This window comes from Macadamia integrifolia, unplaced genomic scaffold (assembly GCF_013358625.1).
Source record: "Macadamia integrifolia cultivar HAES 741 unplaced genomic scaffold, SCU_Mint_v3 scaffold_135A, whole genome shotgun sequence".
Taxonomy (NCBI): domain Eukaryota; kingdom Viridiplantae; phylum Streptophyta; class Magnoliopsida; order Proteales; family Proteaceae; genus Macadamia; species Macadamia integrifolia.
In genome coordinates, this window is record NW_024870621.1 from 23,311 (window position 1) to 45,338 (window position 22,028).

At 37.8% G+C, this 22,028-nt stretch overlaps 1 long non-coding RNA gene across 1 annotated transcript in view; it reads left to right on the forward strand.

The window, feature by feature from the left end:
- The first annotated feature begins 1,916 nt into the window (after nucleotides 1–1,916).
- The window catches only part of LOC122070879, a 33,811-nt gene continuing 13,699 nt past the window's right edge, over nucleotides 1,917–22,028 (forward strand). The window contains exon 1 of the long non-coding RNA XR_006138009.1: nucleotides 1,917–3,416. This is a non-coding gene — a long non-coding RNA (uncharacterized LOC122070879). The remainder of the gene's footprint in view (nucleotides 3,417–22,028) is intronic.

Below are 22,028 nucleotides of genomic sequence, written 5' to 3' on the forward strand. Positions count from 1 at the left end.
CTAATTAAATTTCGTTCGATGAGAAAAGACTGAAGAGGGGTGTTTGATGTTGATTTATTTATGATTAGTAGCACTATAGTGTATAGGTGTTACATATCTATCCAAGTCAACTAAATGTCAAGCTTCCTAGAGAAGCTGAATAAAAAAATTAAACTTTGAGGGAAGAAACACCCCTCTCTAGTGGTGGATAGAAACTCATTCTGGGTCCTCAACTGGGAGGAACACTGTCTATCTACATGGAAACACTACAGCTATTTCCGAAAGTATACCACATTGATGCTTTTGGACAAGTATCGATATGACTCTTTTGATATTTATGTATATATTTATTTATGTTAATGAGTTTGGAGGTCCAAAATGCCTTTCATTGTTTTCAAGCACTCGTAGAAGTGAAACAATGAGCAATGGTGAGAGAATACCTCATTCACTCTTTTTTAAAAGTTTGGAAGTGCAAAATGACCTTCATTGTTCATAGGCATTCATCAAAGTGCAATAGTGAGCAATGGTGACAGAATACCTCATTCACTGTGATTGAATTAAAATTCGGTTCAAGTAAAAAATATTTTCATTATATTTAAGGTTTTTCTTATACTCTATGCCGTTTGTGTGATTAGAACCAGTTAACGTGAATCACCATATTCGAATTAGAATCAATTGAGCTTGATAGGCTGATCTCGATTTTGGCCAATTCTTGCAAGCTTCATTTAAACCATTGGCTATTTTTCTTCGTTTCATTTATGGGAGTGCCTTAATGACACCTCTATAAGTGTATTTAAAACTTGACTTATTCTTTTTATTGTCACTTGTCTTACTCCCAAAACTATTTTAAGTTAGGTGTATGAATGAGTTTTCAAAAATAATTTAAAAATGATATATCATCATATGTAACGTTTGATCTGATTAACATTTGCATAATATTGTTCTCTTTGGTCTATGAGCCTCGAAAATTTAAAACACGTTGTATACATGTTAAGGAGGTTAGAGGTTATCAACTAACCCAACAATTTCTGCCTAGGTGATGTGAGACTAAAGTTTGCACACTTTCATCGATCTTCCAAAAACGCTACTACTAAACTGTCTCTTGGTGGAGACCCTCGATGATCTCCCAGGTAGGTCTAGTATACTTATCATATATTGGAGTGACGAGTTCATCCACAGGGGTGAGAGCTTCATTTCATCCTTCAATGTCTAGGTGCATGAGCCTCATGATTGAGGAACATTCTTTTGCTTTAAAAAAAAAAAAAAGATTCGAGTTCCCTATCCAACTACATAGGACTACATAGTGTACATTAGCACCTCGTTGTATTTATCTCTCTCCTCCCACACTAGAAGACAGATGTCATTTCAAAGCCATCCTCTCCCCCCCCCCATCATCCCCAACCCTTAACCCTTAACCCTTAACCCTTAACCCTTAACCCTTTTCCTATGTCTAGGCACATGCACCACATAACCTGGTCTAGACACCAAATTTTAGATCGCCCCAACCCCTTTTCAAAAAATAATAATTCGCAATAAAAAGGGTGCAGGTCCCACTTCCGATCCCTCATGGGAGGAAAGAAGGCCCACCAATAACAAAAAAAAAAAAATGTAAAAATCAATCAAAACAAAAGGAAAATAACAAGGGTGAGTGAGGACGTACGTATTGCAACCTTATTTTCACAGTCTTTTAATATAAACCGTCCATTTATTAAGAAGGGCGGCTGGGGTGGTAGCGGAATGGATGTGTTGCAACCTTATTTTTCGGTTGTTCTTATGTTAACTATATATATTTGGCATAAAGTCAATCTGAGCCTTTAATTGACTTTCTACTGTTATCAATTCCGTCTTTTTGTGGTGAAAAGTCCATGAAGACTCTGCTTCTTCTACAATTCTTCTTCTTCTCTCTCTCTTCATTACTTCCTGATTCATATGGACTCCTCCACTCTCTTCTATCCCCTCCTCGGCCACAAATCCACAATACCCCCTTTCCCCACACAACACCATTAAAGTAAGTTTTAATGGGGCAACAACTCCATTAAAGTAATCTTAAACAAGGTTGTTGGATCCGAAGAGGGATGCTTTATGGGTAATTTTCCTTATATTTTGTAGGCTCCAATAGGAACTTGAATCTGCTTAATTTCCATAAAAGTTTTCGACAAGTTAGATTCATCATCAGTGCTTTAGGATCAAAAAAATAGAAAACCAAAATCTCATTACAATGCTGAAACCCATATAAAAAAGAAACAGAAAATTAAGGTAGATTCAATTAAAAACGATTGTGTAGGGGGAAAACTAAATTGATAAAGTAAGGGGAGGGAGAGGGAAGGCGGGAGGAAGGGGGCTACTGAGTTCATGATGAAGGGGAGATAGAGAGAGCGGGCTGGGGTATAGAGAAAAGAGGAGGGGAGAGAGAACATTTGCAGCCAATTTAGGTAAACAGTTCAACGATTGAAATGGAATAAGATTAAATCAATGTTTGATAATTGAAAAACGCATTAGCAAGTAACTTTTTTGCCAAACAATAAAAGATAAAAGAAGAAAAAAAAAATCTCTTTGCCTCACGTTTTAGGAGGTAAGAAGGGACAGAAAACAAAGGAAAGAAGAGAAGAGGAATCGACTGATTCAAGAGGGGAGAAGAAGAAGAATCGGTTCATGCAAGTGGAAGGGGGCTATAAGAAGTGAGAAAAAAAAAGAAAAAAAAAAAAAAAAAAAAGAAGAAGAAGAAGAAGAAGAAAAGAGGAAAAGAAGAAAAGAAAAGCAAGAAGAGGAAACGAGGTTAAGGTCGGCTGCCTCTGTTTTCCCGGGCTGTCGCAGTTTGGCTTTTGAAACTTTGGGAGATGGATAGAAACGAGATCTCTCACCTCACCTTTCTTCTTCATTTGATATTGTAATCGATCTTCTTCCTTCCACCTTCCAGAATCCAGAAGTGTTTCTTTATCATCTCTATACACTAGGTTAGTTTCTTTGGAGAAAAGGGTTTTCAGATTCTGGGTTTGGGTTCTTCTTCTTCTTCCCCCGTTTTTGTGAGTTAGAGAAGACTGAAAGAGGGCTTTCGACCTTTGGGTCTTGTTTTTTCTTGATAAAATAATGAGAGATCTTTCTTGCTGTGGAGTTGACCTTCTTCTTCTCGGTTCTAAGGGTTGCAGAGGCGTGAGGGAGAAACCACTGAAAAAGAGTTTCAGAAGAGGGAAAATCGCAAGGAGAAGGGGTTTAGGGAGAGATAAAATTGCAGATTAGAGGTGAGGTTTCAGGGGAGAAAATCGCTGCTTAGAAAGGTAGTTCCAGGGAAGAGGTCCTTGCCGTTAAAGAAGAGGTTTCAAGACGGAGGGTCGCTGGTTAGAAGTGGAGAATTCTGTAGGAACAGATCGGTTTCTTCGATCTTGAGAGAGAACAAAGATCTACAACTTGGAGCAACCAGCCATCTTTGAAGATTAAAGGTAAAGCTCTCCCTATTTTGCACTTTAAGATCATTTTCTTGATCTTATTTTAGCATGTCAATGGTGATTTCATGGATGGTGTGGCTGAAATCAATGTTTTCTTTTAGATGAACCTGGAAATTTGTATACAACTAACCCATTTCAGCTTTGATTCTTGGATGAGCTAAATGGCTCAATCAAGAAAATTTTCCCTGTGGCTGGACTTCAGTTTCTGCAAATCCCTCCCTTATGTTGGTTCATCATAAAGCTAGGGAAGATCTATGTTAATGTCACATTTTCAAGAATGATCTGTGATGCTTCTTTTAGTCTCAAGAGGCTAAAAATTAAATTTCTCATCTCTTTGATTTCTTTAATCCCTGCTTAGTTCCTCAATTACTTGTTATGGCATGTTTATTTTAGATTTCAACACATGTTGCAAATGTTGTTTCTGTATATTTTTTAAATCTCATTCAATTTTTGTGATATGTTCTTTACTCCAAAGCATGTAAATCTGTTTCCTTTCTTTCCCCGTCTCTTTCATTGATTTTTTAGTGATGATGTGAGATATTTGGTCTGTAGAAACCTTTGTTCAACTCCTTTGTAGGCACTTCTTTCTTAGTGCTTCTCAGTGAGGCTAATACTGTTTTTTAATACATACATGGTGAATCTTGTAATCCACCTTCCCCGGTCAATCCTCTGTTCACCTTTATGGGTATTTGAGCTAGCTTTTTTACCTTCTTTCACTGATACTCTAAATGGTTTAAATTGTCTCTATACAAGACTCTAATAGTCTCTATGATGGAATCACATTACATTACTTTTCTTTTTGATGGTTGTGCTTGCATCAAAAGCTTGGATATCACTCTAATTAAAAGATCCATATACCTTTCCATCATGGTCACCAAAGCTCTCTATTTTCATTATAGCTTACTTTGTTTCTTTATTCTTTGTAATGAACCCGAATCCCTGCCCCATTGGTCTCATTTTCATCTTGGAATGCATGCTTGCTTTTATTTTTTGGGAAATGAATGATGTTCATGGTTGAATCACTATTTTCTGGTTGCATGTAACATTGTATCTTTTGGTTGGCAACGTTTTGGTCCTGCTTACACCTTTTTTTTTTAGACCAAATATATTTTTGAGTGATTCATATGCCATCATAACCATAGTTAGCAAATTTGGATTCGGGAATTATTCGGGCGGAGAATTATTCGGAATAATTCGATTGATTAATTTAAGGATTCGGTCAAAAAAGCGGTCAAAAAAGCGAATATGATTTTTTGTTTTTTGTTTTTTTTATTTTTTGTTTAAGTGGACCGAATAATTCGGTTTAATTCGGTTCGGCCCGAATTATTCGCGTTTTAAATTCAAATTAGTAAAATTCGCGTTTTTTACCGAATTTTATTTTTAATTCGGATTCGGTCAGAATTTTTGATTTAATTCGGAAAAATTCGGTTCGGCCGAATTGTTTACTAGGATCATAACTAGCAGCCCATTCCCTACTTTAGGATTTTTTTTAGAACTGTCAATGATGATGGGCTGTTCCGTGCGTCATGGCCCATTAACAGTCCACTTCCCATTTTAAGGCTCTTCGCTTTGAAATGTGATTGGGCTGCTTTATGTGTCATGGCCCATGGGCGGTTCACTTCTCATTCTGGGCTGTTCTCTTTAGGTTTGATAATTGAGATGGACCACTTCACATATCAAGCCCACTAATTGCCTACTTATTTTGGGTTGTATCCATTTGGGTTCACCAATCGATATGGCCTAATCGTTATGCTAGGCCCATTGGGCTGTATCCATTATGTGTCATGGCCTATGGACAGCACACTTCCTATTTTGGAGCTCCCTTCTTAAAATAAAATTGAAATGTGATTGGGCTGCTTTATGTGTTATGGCCCATGGACAGTTTATTTCCTATTTTGGGCTGTTCTCTTTAGGTCTGATAATTGAGACGGGCCACTTTACATATCAAGCCCATTAGTTGCCTACTTATTTTGGGATTGTATCTATTTGGGCCCACCAATTGAGAGGGCCTGATTCTCGTGCTAGGACCATTGGTAGATTACTTTGTTGCTCAGATTATTTCATTCGGATTGTTCAAAGTATCTCATTCTTGTCTTTTCTTTTATTCCCAAAGTTTTAAAGCAGTTTTCCTCTTCCCTTCAAAGAATCTATATCCTTTTAAGACCAAAAAAAAGAGGGTTTTCTTTTTATGCCACTTAGCCATGGGCCTTGGCTATCTATTGGTCAAGTGCTTGCGCATATGTAATGCGGGCCCTAGATCCCTCAATAAATGATTTTGTTTTCAAGCTAGGAGTCCACGGGGCTAAGAGAGCGCATCTCTCTTGAATCCATTTTTGGCCACATCGGCCAAATCATGATCTTCATGAAACTTTCAAAATTTCTTTCTATTTTGAAAACAAAATCATCCTCCTCAAGAATATTTTTCCAAATCTTGACATTTTTTCTTATACTTGGCATGGTCGGCCCGATTAGGTTAAACATAGTTCGAGTCCTTTTATTTTCAATTTCAAACGTGTCAAATAAAAAATGTTTTCCCCTTTGGGTCTAGCCCTTTCATGGCTAGATTCCCTTTCCTAGGGCCCTACATTGACTACATTCCCATTTCCATTTGAAAATAAAAATTCGTTTTCCCTTAAAATTTCATTTCATTTTATCTTTCTTTTTCTTTCTTTTGTTCTATTACTATTTGATTCTTTCTTTTATTTAGTCCCAAATCCCGGTGAAACAATGGATGTCTTGAACCCTAATGCGTAGATTAGGGTACGATAGCATAGGACGGGCATGGCTGGCCCACAATACCGGTCCGTAGCATAGGACCGTTAGATCACATCTCTAAGAGGATGGGAGGGCTAGCCCGTCATTTAGCCTATTTCCTTGTGGGGGCCCATGAATGGTATGCATCTTTCTTTTATAATTCATTTATAATAATTTACTATGTCTTTTTATATTCCTTTTCATATACTCTTCTACTCATTAGCTTTCTACTTATGTATGTTCTTTATTTGCTCTCTTTTCACTTTGTCATGTATTTGTATTACTTGTACACAAATACACACTTGAACCCACCTTGACACTATTTGTGTCCAAACCTAGGAACTGGGTTAGGGCAAAAAATCTAAACCCAACCTTGACTAATATCGGACCAATGATTTAGGGTTGATTGAACAAACAAGTTTTCATAGGTCTAGATAGATGGAGATAGACCTCCGGGTCGGGCGAGGCGGGTGCCTAACACCTTCCCACCTTGTAACTTGACACCTGTCCAGAATCTCGGACAAAGATCATCCCTTATCTGGCAACGAGTCTTAGTATCATCTCTCCCAGGAGAGATCATTTTGGGTCCTAGGCCCATCATCCTAGGTGGCGACTCCCTCTTTGGTATTTGACGTACGCTTTTGCAATATTAGAGCACTACGTCATGACCCGAGACCCTTGGTCTCAACAGCTGGGAGTTGGAAGCATGACATGAAATTATTAGGCAGTGTTGAAAGAGTAGACTAGATCAAAGTGACTTTACTTAGTGCACTAAAAAAGCTCGACTTCCAGGAAGTGAGCTTTGAATTGATACGGGCCAAAACATTTTGACCATGAGATCTATCAATTCTTTTTCCAACAAATGGAATCCCAAGATACTGGTCCAAGTGAAGATTATTAGATATGAGAAGTCATTGATGAAGAAGTTTCTTGGTGCCAGCAGAGACATTAGGGCTGAATTGAGCTCTTGTTTTTTGGATATTGATGGCTTGCCTTGAATATGCACAATATTGATTGAAAATACACTGAAGAATTTGAGATTCTTGAAGACTAGCTTTGCCAAAGAGAATGATGTCATCCGCAAAAGCCATATGGGTAATAGCTTCACTTCCTCGTGAGAGTTTGATACTGTTGATGCTTATCTTTGTCCGAAGGCTAGATCTGCAACTCAATTCCTCCTGCAAACTAAGATCTATACTTACACAAGTTAGTAACTGGCCCGGAGTCCCCTCCGAGAAGAAGGCTCTGATGCCTAAGTCAGTCGAGTTCCAATTACCCTTCAAGTGGAATGGATCTCAAGTCCCTAAAAGTGCGTACCTATTCCGGTTACTTCGTGCCCCTTTCATAGTGATATCGAGGTTCTTCCCTATTGGCTAGATCTTTTACTCGGGGTGGAGCTGGCCTTTTTGATAACGGTTAACCTGACCATGGTTTACCTCTGGTCAAATAACCGCCTTGGGTTTGGTTAAGGACTCTCGTTGAGACAATGTGGGGCCTTCCTCCAAGATCATTGCTATGGTCGCATGGTTGATAAAATGGTGGTCGAGTGGTCAGTCCTCTCTTGATTGAGCCTCGTGGTTTTAGGGCATTGAGGATAAAGGGCCCGATTTGTCGTTAGTTGACCATTGGTTGTACCTAGGTTATAGTGTGCATATTATAGTATATCAAGTATCAAGATCCTCTAAAGATGCTGGATGAAAGTTGACACGTTCGATTAGAGAAAATCGGTATTTTAGTAAGAAGTTCTCATATTCCTTTTGAGGAATTATGATACAGGTAATATTTCCAATATATATTGGCTCAACAGGATATCAATATCTAAAAACTCATTCCTCCAACAACTGCCGCATATGATCTTGAAATCAGGGTTAGAACATTCTCCTTCCTTTCATCCCTATTAACTTCCTCCTTATCATCAGAAACCACCATCCCCACGGATGGTTTATGTTGATTTGGAGAACCTCCTTTTGACTCTAATCCATGTGTATCAGTATCACCTTATACTAAAGGATATCCTTCAGTCATGGTAGCATTTCTCACAACACTAATAAGCTAATGAGGGAACAATGTTTAAGTTATTAATGACGTTATGTACAAATACCACTCACACAACAAACTGTTCAAAAAGATAACTGACACGAGTCACCAACAATGAATTTGGATCCTCTCCAAAACCTACAACAGTTATCAACTAAAGTAGAGGAGAAACTACTAATGTTGTCTGGATGGCTCAGTATCTTCAACAGTTTAATTATTGTAGTTAATTCTTGGTTTTAATGAGGTAATGATTTCAGAATCTTGTTGAGTCTTATATTACAACGGTAATCATAGAAGGGTAAGAGTTGATGAGCCATTTATGTCCAATCACTGCCATTTAAAACGTTTCTATTAAACAGGAAGATTCCATTGTCTTTAGTCATATCAAGAGGGCGAAGTTTCTCTTTAATTCTCTAGCTTACAATGAATCTTTATTAAAAAATCCTGGGTTTTTGAACTATGTGTCTTAAACCAAACAACTATTAGCCTATGAGATTGTTTCTTGAATTGATAGTTTTTGAAATATATTCTATAGTGTTTTCACAAAATATATCACACATAATATATGTTATATCTTCCGTTCTTCTCTTGTTCATCAAGTACGGTAACTACAACAGTTTGTTACTAAAGTGTGATTAGAAGCTAGTCAAGAAACATAATCTAATGAGGACCAGAAACAAAGAAGAAGAGAAGGGATGACATGTAAAAGACATAACTAAGAAGGAGCAGGAGGAGGAGGAGGAGGAGGAGGAGGAGGCAGTACCAAGTATGGTGATATTTCTCCCACTTGAGGAGTCAACATTGAGCTTCAATCTTGAAAAGGCTGCGTGTAATCGTGGTTTCTTTATGATGGCACCAAATCAGTGGATACCATCTACCAAGACCCTACAACGGCCCTTGCACCTAACTGACTCCACCACCTCAGTTGTCGTTCAAATTTCACAGCCGAAGAAACGCTATTCTAATTATCTTCAGGCCCGTTTGATAACTTTTTGCTGTTTCTGTTTCAAAAAACGGCTGAAACATAAATTTCCGTTTCGAGAAACAGAAACGGAATTGAAGGTGCTTGATAAGTCGTTTTTAGAAGTCGATAGTAACTAGCGAAAAAATGGCCATGAGTCGTTTCCAGAAACGGCTCTACTTGTTTTGCTTGGGTCGTTTCTTAAATTATAAATAGGTAGAAATTTCAATTTCAATTTATGAAAACAAGTGAAACGAAACAGTTTTATCAAACGCTTTTTGTTCCGTTTCTGCCGTTTCTACAGAAACGACAGAGACGCGTTTCTTGAAACGTTATCAAAAGGGCCCTTCATGTCCTTGTTCTTGGGACTAACTTCCTGTCCCCACAAGACCAAAAAATGTTGGTGAGCTAACTAACTACACTTATCTTAATTAATTAAATTACTCACTCCCTAGCTACTAATTGCTACTTGTTTCAATATATTTCCTCATATATAATTAATTAACTACTTGTTCGATTAATTGTGTACTCCCTCAGGCACAGATGGCTCGAATGTTATGGATATCAAAGGAGGATGAAAGGAAGATGCAAAAATTCTATGAGATCCATTCCAAAGCCAAGAAGAAAGGATTTGTTTGGCCGTCTATTTCGGTCCCTTGCTCTTTTTGAAGATATGATGAAGACAATCCTTCTTTGCAGTTGCGGATGGGTGTCTCTCTCTTTCTATCTCTCTCTCATTTAATTTTCGTTCTCATTCTTTGCTTTTCAAAAAATGACTCTTATATGAGATTCCATCGTTAATATGTTCATTCAAGACCACGCTTAATTAATTACAACTTATCAGCTATTGAAGCAAATTTCTGGCTGATTGTTTGACAAAAAGAATATTCTTTATTAATTTTACGAGTTACTGGAATTATTTACTTGTTAAATTAATTACTAATTGATGATCATACTTTATTCTCTAGGTGGGAAAGGAGTTTGGATATGTCTAAAGCACTCTGTGAACTTTCATTGCCACTAAAAGGTAGCTCAACTAATTTAGTTCCTAAAGTTGAAGAATTCATTTCAAAGATGATTGGAAGGTGGGGGTAGAAAAGAAAAAAAATGTAAACACCTGCAACTGGCATGTCCTCTCGGTCTTTGCTCTTATTTCTTCACTCAAGGGTTGGAAAGGAAAAATGTAAACACCTCACTATCGAGTGAAGGAAGAAGATCAGAGACCGAGAGGATATGCTAGTTGTAGGTGTTTACATTTTTTCTTTTCAACCCCCACCTTCCAGTCATCTTTAAGATGAATTCTTCAAATTTAGGAACTAAATTAGTTGAGCTACTGATGTAGATCCACATTATGGAAGGAAATATGAGAGGAATAAAGGTCCAGCCTTAGTCCACCTGAGTGGCTAGGGTCCAGCCAAGAAGCCAGCCGAACCACTACTTGGCCCACTTGAGTGGCTAAGTACAAATAAGGGCCAATTGGGCCCATCGGCTAGGGGAATAATTAGTAGTTGTTAATTAGTGGCCATTGGGCCCATCGAGTTGAGTAAGTGGTATGTCGAGTCCAAATTGTCTTAGGACTCTATTTGTTTTCCACATAGGTTTATTATTCTTAGTTCAATTTTGAAATCCTAGTTGTAGTAGGAGTGTCTAGTCCTGTTGGGAAACTAGCTTCTAGTTGAAGTAGGAGTGTCTAATCCTATTGGGAAACTAGCTCCTAGTAGTAGTTTGATTGCTATTATGCCCTCTATAAATAGAGGAGCCTATGTACTCATAATTTCATATTTGAATAAAGAATAATTGCAGTCAATTGCTTAGAACAGCCGGGATAGCTGTGGGTGAGAAGCCCGGGCCGAGACAGCCGCTCCTCCCCCACTTTTCCCTTTGTTTCTTCTTGTTTAAAGCTTTCTATTTTATCTTAAAGTTACTGGTGTTGAAGTATACGACTGTTGTGAGTATTCAGAAGTTCAGATCTGTCCAAGTTACAAACCAGATTTGAATCTCTCTCCTGAAGCCTGCGATTGATTCTCCTAGGTTAGAAAATCAAGAAAGCTGGTAACTTCATAACCAGCCGTCAGAATCTTCTCAACTTTGGGGGTTTTTGTACCCTCCCTAGGGACTATCTACACCCAAGAGTGCAGCTCAATTGGACTCCTACACACTTGGCCGCACCTCTCTCTCTCCAGCTCTATAGCAGGTCTTTCTCTCTCCTATCAATGTGTGTTTTGGGCTGGTTTTGCTCCTATCTGGGTATTGTATCCTTGGGGATTTAGTTGATGGTCTTATTTCTTTGTTTCTTGGTCTTATTTGTATTGTTTGGGGTTATAAATTGCTGGGGTAGTTTCTTGTAATCTACTCCTGCATTAGCTACCTTTTAGTGGTAATAAAAGTTCACAGAGTGCTTTAGACATATCCAAATTCCTTTCCCACCTAGAGAAGAAAGTAAATATGATTATCAATTAGTAATTAATTTAAGTAAATAATTCTAGCAACTCGTAAAATTAATAAAGAATATTCTTTTTATTAAACAACCATTCAAGAATTGCTTCAATGGCTGGTAAGTTGTAATTAATTAAACGTGGTCTTGGATGATCATATTGACGATGGAATCTCATGTGAGAGTCATTTTTTGAAAAGCAAAGAATGAGAAAAAAAAGATTAAATGAGAGAGAGAGAGAGAGACACCCACCCGCAATTGCAAAGGAGGATTGTCTTCACTATATCTTCAAAAAGAGAGGAGGACCGAAATAGACGGCCAAATCCTTTCCTCTTGGCTTTGGAATGGATTCATGGAATTTTTATATCTTCCTTTCATTCTCCTTTGATATCCGTAACATTCGAGCTATCTGTGTCTGAGGGAGTACACAATTGATCGAACAAGTAGTTAATTAATTATATATGAGGAAAATTATATTGAAACAAGAAGCAGTTAGTAGCTAGGGAGCGAGTAATTTAATTAATTAAGATGAGTGTAGTTGGTTAGTTAGCTCACCAACAACATTTTTTGGTCTTGTGGGGAGAGGAAGTTAGTCCCAAGAACAAGGACATGAAGATAATTAGAATAGCGTTTCTTCGGTTGTGAAATTTGAACGACAACTGAGGTGGTGGAGTCAGTTAGGTGCAAGGGCCATTGTAGGTCTTGGTAGATGGTATCCATTGGTTTGGTGTCATCATAAAGAAACCATGATTGTGCACAACCTTTTCAAAATTGAAGCTCAATGTTGACTCCTCAAGCGGGAGATATATCACCAAACTTAGTACTGCCTCCTCCTCCTTAGTTACGTCTTTTTCATGCCGTCTCTTCTCTTTTTCTTTTTTGTTTTTGGTCTTCATTAGATTATGTTTCTTGACTAGCTTCTAATCACACTTTAATAACAAATTATAGTAGTTACAATGCTGGATGAGCAAGAGAGGAAATGAAGATGTTATAGCATATATTGTGTGTGATATATTGCAAAAACACTATAGAATATCGTTCAAACACTGTCAGTTTAAGAAACAGTCCCATAGACTAATAGTTGTTTGGTTTAAGACATATATAGTTAAAAAACCTTGGATTTTTTTAATAAAGATTCATCGTAAGCTAGAGAATTAAAGGGAAACTTTGCCCTCTTGATGAGACTAAAGACAATGGTATCTTCCTGTTTAATCAAAATGCTTTAAATGGCAGTGATTGGACATAAAAGAGCTTATCAACTCTTACCCTTCTATGATCATCATTGTAATATACGACTCAACAAGATTCTAGAATCAATACCTCATTAAATCGAAGAATTAACGATAATAATTAAACTGTTGCAGATGCTGAGCCACCCAAGCAACATTAGTAGTTTCTCCTCTGCTTTAGTTGATAATTGTTGCGCTTCACAATTTGCATAAAATAGTGGGAATGGGGAAAAATAGGTTTTGGAGATGATCCAAATTCATTGTAGGTGACTCGTGCCAGTTATCTTTTTGGACAGTTTGTTGTGTGAGTGGTGCTTGTACATAACGTCATTAATAACTTAAATGCGATTCCCTTATTAGCTTATTAATGTTGTGAGGAATGCTATCATGACTGAAGAATATCCTTTGGCGTAAGGTGATACTAATACACATAGACTAGATTCAAAAGGTGGTTCTCCAGATCAACATAACCCATTCGTGGGGATGGTGGTTTCTGATGATAAGGAGGAAGTTAATAGGGATGAAAGGAAAGAGAATGCTCTAGCCCTGATTTCAAGATCATATGCGGAGGTTGTTGGAGGAACGAGTTTTTAGATATTGATACTCTGTTGAACTAATATATATTGGAAATATTACTTATATCATAATTCCTCAAAAGGAATATGAGAACTTCTTACTAAAATACCCATTTTTCCCTTATTTGCTTATTAATGTTGTGAGGAATGCTACCATGACTGAAGGATATCCTTTGGTGTAAGGTGATACTAATACATATGGACTAGATTCAAAAGGTGGTTCTCCAGATCAATGTAACCCATTTGTGAGGATGGTGTTTTCTAATGATAAGGAGGAAGTTAATAGGGATGAAAGGAAAGAGAATGCTCTAGCCCTGATTTCAAGATCATATGCGGAGGTTGTTGGAAGAACGAGTTTTTAGATATTGATACTCTGTTGAGCTAATATATATTGGAAATATTACCTATATCATAATTCCTCAAAAGGAATATGAGAACTTCTTACTAAAATACCCATTTTTTCTAATCGGACGTGTCGACTTTCATCCAACATCTTTAGACAACGAGACAACAGTGGAACCTTAAGGAGAGGGTGATAATGTCACCTATGGGAAAAGTCTGGAAGTAATGTCTTTGGTTTGGCGAAGTCCTTGAAAGTTTAGAGGGAAAATCCTGCGAATCCAACGATGGAAACTGACTTTAATATTCATGAAAATCAGATATTGACAAAGCTTATTTGGGTGAGATTCCATGATCTTCCTTTTGAATACTAGCATGAGAATGTTCTTTTATCACGCAAGGTAGTGGGGAGACCAATAGCTCTCAATTAGTGGACTCGCTGGGCATCAATGGGTCATTATGTGCGGGTGTTGGTGGAAATAGAGGTTGCTCCCAAGGCTCCAAGACTTGAAAAAATAAAATTTGAAAGTTTCCAACATGGTACTTTGGTTTTGTTCAATTTTAACAAGTTCTTTATGAAGATAAGTTATTTCGATGTGATTACTGTAAGCAGTTGGGGCATGCAATTAATTATTGTCTTATGAGAAGGCTGATAATGCAAAGACAAGGGAGAGGGACCTCAAGGTTGGTGTTCCCTGTGCTCACTATATTGATGAAGAAAATGGTGATCTTGGCCATGATAGTTGCAAGATGTTAGTCGAATCGGCTATTATTGCCTAGTTTGAGAAGAAACCAAACTTTGGAAAGCGCGGTTTCAAATCAAGGAATTTTGAATTCAGTAACCATTCTAGATGCACCTAATTTAAGTGTGGAGGGTGGAAATTAGGAATTGACATTCCCAAGAAGGAATTACCATTTAAACCGTGGCAAGAATATCTTTCTCCCTCTATGGATGCTTAAATTAAGGAGGTATTTTTGTAACCATTGGTCCTTAATCTTCTGAAGAAAGGATTAATGAGTTGGCAGTCAATCAACTGTCTAATAATGGTATGATTGGAGAGGTGGGGGAGAAATAAGTGTACCAAAATATGAAAGATTTGATGGGATTGGAATTAGATGAGGTGGAGGAAGTGATTGTTATGGGAACTCCTTCGAATAGGAATAATACTTCCTTTTTGAATGGAGTCAAATCAAGGCATGGATGGAAGAGTGGTTGTCCCTTACCATTCTCAGGCAAGATATGAGTCTCTTTCCATTCAAGGTGAGGATCAATTGGGATTGATTGAGGAAGGGTTATTGGTGCACGAAAATCTTCTATCTCAGGATTGTGAAGAGAGAACTGAACACGACGTTGAGAATTTTTTCAGCAAGGTGGGGTTAGGCTAAATTGGAAGGTTATGTGTGTTAGTGATTTTAAATCCTAGAATCATTTGAATTACATATAGTGTATATAATACAAGAATGAATAATGGAAAGAAATCAATCACATACCCGTTGAGCGTGAATAAAGTTCCTAAATCAAGGTTGACGTTTGTACCACGAACTATGATGAAGAACCACGCAATATGGGTCCTTCTACTGAGATCTTCTGCAGCCTCTTACTATGGGATCTTCTCTCTGTCTCTACACTAGCTCTGTGAGAAAGCAGTGCTCTCAAATATTATTATGAAAAAATAATAGCTGCAGGGACCGTCAGTATTCTATATATAATAGAATTCCTAAACCCTATTCCATTCCCACAATAGAATAGGGCTAGAAGTTTCCTAATTAGAGTGGTCCTTATTCTCTTGGACCCAATGGGTCAATCAATATCAGTTAAGCCCACATAAGAGTCCTAACAATCTCCCACTTGGGCTACACTGATACTGATGTCTTCCCATTGACATCTGGCCAAATAATCCCAAGGTTGAATGCCACTCAAAACAAACTTTGATCCAATCAATAATCTCCATTGTTGAACAATAGTAGAAAATACACCTCAATATACGGCATATAACTATCTAATGTTACAGACAACAGAAAATTATCAATTCAAATTGCCTGGAAACATAGATATAAGGAATTATATCATAACTGTGATCACATAAGATATATCCTTCCTTATAGGTCCGTTCCTGATCTAAAGATCAGCCTACCTTGAAAACCTCACAGGTAGAGAACTTTGATATTAATCAATACTTAGGCAAACTGCCATTTTCTTGTATTAATATTTCACTTTGGCATACAGCCTATGGTTAACAACCATCTCCATGGATTTAGGCTAAATACCGCCATAAATCACGAAACTTGGTTAAACACCGCCATTAACTGTGACATGTCAAAGTAAACCACAATAATCATACAACAATACGATGAGAGAGAATATAAATGAACACTATATTGGAAAGTAAACATCCTCAATATAGATTGTGCTCATAATGTATGATCTAACAAAATAATGCTTATTACAATACCACTATGGATAAGTAAACTCCCACTAAACAAGCATATCAAAAGATTCCATCACACCCATGTTAGAAACATGAGTCTTAAAAATTCCCACTGGAAGAGCTTTGGTCAGAAGATCAGCAACCATCTCTTCAGTAATAATATGCTCAACAACGATCTCCCCAGCGTTGATCTTCTCGCGAACCACAAGATATTTAATCTCAATGTGTTTGTAGCTGCTAGATCTCTTGTTATTTTTTGCAAAGAAAACAACAGAAATATTGTCACACCACAAATGTAAAGGCTTAAAGATGGAATCTACAACTTTCAGTTCAGATATAAAATTCTTCAGCCACACTGCCTGCTTGGTAGTTCATAAAGTGCCACAAACTCAGCTTGCATAGTGGATGAAGCTAAAATAGTTTGTTTGGCACTCTTCCAAGAAATAGCTCCTCCTCCCAATACAAAAATGTATCTAGAGGTAGAATTTCTATCATCAGTACACCCACTGAAGTCCGAGTCAGAATACCCCACAACTTCAAATTTTTTTGATTTACTGAACACTAGCTTGAAGTCCTTTGTCCGCTGTAAATAGCGCATGACCTTCTTGGCTGCAGTCCAATGAGCCAAACCAGCATCAGATTGAAACCTGCCAAGTACAATAATTGCAAAGACAATGTCAGGGCGAGTTCAAACTTGTGCATACATCAAACTTCCAACGGCAGAGGCATAAGGCTTGTCATTCATTGAGCTCCTCTCAATATCATTCTTTGGACATTGTTGCTTGTTCAACTTGTCTCCTTTACTGATGGGTGCTTCACCACCAGAACATTTAGACATGTTAAACCTCTTTAAAACTTTATCAAGATATGCCTGTTGTGATAGCCCAAGTAACCCCCGCGGCCTATCACGACTAATCTCGATTCCATGCACATAACTTGCTTCACCCATGTTCTTCATTTCAAAGTTTTCTGAAAGAAAACCCTTAGTCTCCATCAATAAGGTTTTGTTGCTGCTAGCCAATAGAATGTCATCCACATAGAGCACAAGAAAGATGAAACTACTCCCACTGAGTTTCAGATATATGCACTGATCGATTGGATTCTCTACAAAACCAAAAGAAGTCACAACTCGATCAAATTTTAAGTACCATTGTCGAGATGCTTGCTTTAACCCATAAAGAGACTTTTTCAGCATACAAACAAAGTCCTCTTTACCATTTTCCTCAAAATCTTCAGGTTGTCTCATGTACACCTTCTCTGACAGCTCTCCATTCAGAAATGCTTTTTTCACATCCATCTGATGTAACTCTAGGTCAAAATGGACAACAATGGCCATGATAATTCTGAATGAGTCCTTTGATGAGACAGGTGAGAAGGTTTCCTTGTAATCTATCCCCTCTCGCTGAGTAAAACCCTTTGCCACGAGTCTAGCTTTGTAGCGTTCTACTATACCTTGAGAATCTGTCTTGATTTTGAAAACCCACTTAGATGCAATAGCCTTACAATCCTTTGGAATTTGCACTAATTCCCATACTGCATTGTTGCTAATGGATAACAACTCTTCCTTCATTGCTTCTACCCATTTGTCTGAATGCTTATGATTAACTGCTTGAAGAAAAGTAACAGGGTCTTCTTCTTGTCCTATGTCAAACTCACATTCATTCAAATAAGAAACATAATCAGAGTGCAGAGAAGGCTTGCGCACTCTAGTAGACCTCCTTATAGGTTCAGGTGGAAGCCTACCAATATTAGCGGTATCAGGAGGTGAAAGTGGGTCTGCAATAACAATATCTGTCCCAACTTGCAAATCATATTCAATTGGAGTTTGAGTGACCGTATCATCAGACAGGATGGGATTGAGATCAATAAGTGAATTTCTCAACTCAACAGGTACTATCTCAGGAGTGTCATACTCCTCTTCTTCAAAAGAGAAATTACGAGGAGTTCTAGACTCTTCATTGCATTCAACAAATTTAGCATGAGTGGTCTCTACAATTTTGTGTCCTGGATCAGGACAATAGAATCTATACCCTTTAGACCTCTCTGGGTATCCCACAAAATAGCAACTTGTAGTCCTTGAGTCAAAAACTTTTTCTTGAGGGTTAAAGACTTTGGCTTCTGCTTGACATCCCCACACTCGCAAGTGTCCAAGGCTAGGTATTCTGCTACTTCAGAGTTCATATGGAGTCTTATTCACAGATTTGTTTGGCACTCTATTGAGAAGGTAAACAATAGTTTTAAGTGCCTCTCCCCATAAGGATTCTGGTAAGGTGGTATTGCTCACCATAGAACGGACCATGTCTTTCAGAGTACGATTTCTTCTTTCAGCTACTCCATTCTGCTGAGGTGTTCCAGGCATGGAATATTGAGGAGCTATCCCATGTTCTTGCAAGAATTTTGCAAAAGGACCAAGCAACTGCTCAAAATCACCACTTCTCCCATAATATTCTCCACCCCTGTCGGATCTGACCACTTTGATCTTCTTGGAGTGGAAAAGTTCAACTTCAGCTTTAAAAATCTTGAAAACATCTAGAGCACTAGATTTCTCACTGATAAGGAAGACATACCCATATCTTGACCAATCATCAATAAAAGTTATGAAATAACGGTGCCCAGTGAGTGTAGGGACAGTAAAAGGCCCACAGATGTCAGTGTGAATGAGGTCTAATACTTCAATGCTGCGAGTAGCATCCTTTTTCCTGGAGATTGTCATCTTTCCCTTAATGCAATCTATACATGTTTCCATGTCCTGAAAATCAATATCTTTTAATATCCCTTCCTTTACCAATCTTTTCATCCTCTTGATTGAAATATGACCCAACCTTCTATGCCACAACATGGAGGATTTCTCATCAATCAGAGACCGTTTCACTCCCACATTCAGAACCCATGAAGAATTACAATTCAATCTATAAAGCCCATCAACAAGAGTACCACTACCAATAGAGATAGAATCATATAATAAACAAAATCCAACTTGATTAAAATTAACAGAATAACCATCTGAACAAAGTCTAGAAACTGAAATCAAATTCCTCCTCATAGAGGGAACATAAACAACATCCTTCAAATCAATAAATGAGTCTGAATGAAAAAATAATCTAATAGTTCCTATGGCTTCCACTTCAACTCTAGCTCCATTGCCCACGAACACCGTCACTTCATCCTTGCTTGGCACCCTCCTGTTTAGGAACCCCTGCAAGGAATGAGTGACGTGAATAGATGACGCAGAATCTAACCACCATAAATCAATTGGTACATTAATCAAGCAAGATTCAAAACATACTAAGGATAGATTCATACCATCATCCTTCTTTTTTTCAAGGTAGGTCTTCCTCTTAAAACAATCCTTCTTCATGTGTCCTTTGGCCTTGCACCAAAAACACTCTATGCCACTCATGTCTTTTTGTACCCCTGATTCTTTGAAATTTTGTTTTCCCTTCTTGTTTTTCCCTCCTTTAAATTGAGTGAATTTTCCTTTCTTAAAGAACTTCTTGATCCCTTTGTTAGGTCCCATAGATGATGAAGTCTTACCTTGAGTAAGATTGGCACTTTCAACTTTGGTCCTATTAATTGTTCCCTCTTCCTGGGTTACCACAGTGATCAATTCATCAAGACCCCATTTATCCTTCAATGTATTATAAGTAGTCTTAAGAGTCTTGTAGCTCTCAGGTAGAGAATTCAAGGCAATGGTGACCACGAAGTCATCATCAAAGTTAATACCTGTACCTCTGATCTTGTTTCCTAGGGAAATCAATTCCAGTATATGCTCTCTAGCACTTCCTACTCCATCAAATCTAGCCCCAGTCAATTGGCTCATGAGATCGTGAGCCTGTGATTTCTTAGAGCTATCAAACTTAGCTTTTATAGCAGCCAAATACTCAGAAGCAGTATCCTTTTTAGCAACACTATCCTTGATAGACTCAGGCAAAGCACTTTTAATAACAGCCAAGGATTTCCTATTTGCAGTGACCCACTTGTCATAATCCCCTTTCTCAGTTTGGGTACTGGTTGCAGTAGGTTCAGCTGGTTTGGTGGTCCTAGTACACAGGTCTAGGTCCTTGAGAATCATGTAGACCTCTAAGTCTTCCATCCATTTGTTGAAATTATCCCCAGTAAGCTTAGGAATATCAAGTACACCAAAACTAGAAGACATCCTGTTGAATATTTTAATAAAGAATATTCTATTCAACATACAGACATATATGTAAAAGAATAAGCATGTAACAATTAGCTAAATTAAACATTACATGCTCAAGTATCAATTACTTCATGAGTGTCAACCGGAACTACATTTCTGACCTTTGGGTCTGAAACATACTGGTCCACTCAAGTTTCTGCTATTACTGCGAGACTTCTTCTAACTTTCGAAAAGTACCGCCATCTTTGGATGGACAGCATCTTCTAGGTTGAGAAATCCCTTTTTTTTTTTTTTCTTGCTTTAACTTTTCTTTGATAATGTCACCTTTGGGTGAACATTAGCAACCTTGCTACCAACCATTATTCTCTGTTTTTTCAGACAAAGAAGACCTTTGATTTGTATTCTATTACAATAAGGTTGAACTTTACCACTTTGGTGGATTCCACCCAATCTTACTGTAATAGTCTACAAATTCATTCCGGCAGCTAAAAGTGGGATTGTTTAACCATGAATAAAAAAATATTCATAAACAAAAGCATGAACTACATTACCAAGAATAAACAAGTTCATATTCTGATATGCAAGTAATGTATAAGTTGATTTTCTTTCATTTCTTCCAATTAATAGGAAAATTATAAAGAATCATTAAACACCCATACTTGTAACTTATACAAAATAGATCATAAAAGTTGATCAAAACTAGGCTCATAATATATCAAAACGAAGAGCACGAAAAACTGGACTCAACGCAAAAAACCAGGGTGAAAAATTCTTCACCGTTTGCCCGTACGAGCCGTTTGAAGTTACTGTTTTTTTTTTTTTGAATCAAAATCAATCCGGGTCAACCGGTTCGGGCAAATTAGTTCCGGGTCAACGACCCGGTCAACCTTTGACCGAGTGGGTCATGAGTTGACCCACTGCATCCCGGGTCAACTAGGTAGGGTTTCCGAGTTGACCCGGCGATGACTCGCCGCCGTTTTTTTTTTGAAAAATTTTTATTTTTCTCTCTCCTCCGGCAGCCGATTTACGGTGGCGCGTGACGGCGCGTCCGGAGGTTTCCGGCGACGTGCGGCATACCGCCGCGACCGTCTTCTTGTGCTCTACAACTTTTGTGAAGAAAGTTTTCCCATACGGGATCTTTAAGTAAGAGTAAAATAATAATTTTCATAAATAGAAACCCAAATCTTTTTTTTTTTCTTACATAATTTCTTGATTCTAACACCATAGTGTAGGCTCTGATACCAATTGGTTAGTGATTCTAAATCCTAGAATCATTTGAATTACCTATAGTGTATAGAATACAAGAATGAATAATGGAAAGAAATCAATCACATACCCGTTGAGCGTGAATAAAGTCCCTAAATCAAGGTTGACGCTTGTACCACGAATTATGATGAAGAACCACGCAATATGGGTCCTTCTACTGAGATCTTCTGCAGCCTCTTACTATGGGATCTTCTCTCTGTCTCTACACTAGCTTTGTGAGAAAGCAGTGCTCCCAAAATATTATTATGAAAAGTAATAGCTGCAGGGACCGTCAGTATTCTATATATAATAGAATTCCTAAACCCTAATCCATTCCCACAATAGAATAAGGCTAGAAGTTTTCTAATTAGAGTGGTCCTTACTCTCTTGGGCCCAATGGGTCAATCAATATCAGTTAAGCCCACATAAGAGTCCTAACAATCAGCCCTCCTATGCAAACAA